The sequence below is a fragment of the Ursus maritimus genome, unplaced genomic scaffold, assembly GCF_017311325.1.
Source record: "Ursus maritimus isolate PB19 unplaced genomic scaffold, ASM1731132v1 scaffold_2, whole genome shotgun sequence".
NCBI classification, from domain to species: Eukaryota; Metazoa; Chordata; class Mammalia; order Carnivora; family Ursidae; genus Ursus; species Ursus maritimus.
The window spans coordinates 9669494-9670277 of record NW_024424452.1 but is presented as its reverse complement, the minus strand read 5'-3'; positions in this window follow the sequence as shown (position 1 = coordinate 9670277).

The following is a 784-nucleotide window of genomic DNA, read 5'->3' as shown; positions in this document are numbered from 1 at the left end:
CCCCCCCCCCCCCCCGCCCCCTGCTGGACTGCGGTCAATAGAGTGTAGTTGGCATTTAGTTTGTATAAGTGGAATGTTAACGTGATCATAGGAATTTTTGGTAGCAAACCTTCACTGAGCACCTCCTTTGCGCACACAGCACAGACGGGGCCAGATGCTGGGGACACAGGACGAGCCAGACTGGGCACCTGCTCTCATGGGAGGCGGGAGTCAGTCATGGACAGAATAACGCTCCCTGACATCTGGTTACAGGAGGCCTCGGGGTGGGTGTCGGAAGGTGATGCTCGAACTGGGTCTCAAAGCCAAGTGGGAGGCCAGGGAGAAGAGAAGGAAGGGTGTTCTAGACAGAGGGCACAGCCTTTGCAAAAACTACGGAGGGAAAAAGGAGGCAGCCTGCGGGGTGTGGGGGGGGTTGGGGTCCTAGCAGAGGCTGGAAAGCCCGATTTACCCTCGGGCAATGGGGAGGCTGATGGTTTTAGGGGAGGGTGCGCATTACTCGGTCTGTGCGGAGCGCTACAGGGGCAAAGGACAAGCGTGGGCTCTGCTGGGGGCAGGCCAGGAGGCAAGGAGGTGACACGCGTGTGAGTGCTGAAGGGGGAGGCGCTTTCTCCAGGCCAAGGGAAGGAGGAAGGTATTTGAGGCAGAGGGTTGCAGAGCTACCAGCAGGAAGCAGGCCCTTTCTGTGAGCAACTCTGGGGTTGCTGCCGGGAAGGGGCATGGCATCTGTGAGTGCGGTGGAGGGGCGGCAAAGGGGCGCCCTACCTCCAGGGAGCCCCCCCCCCCC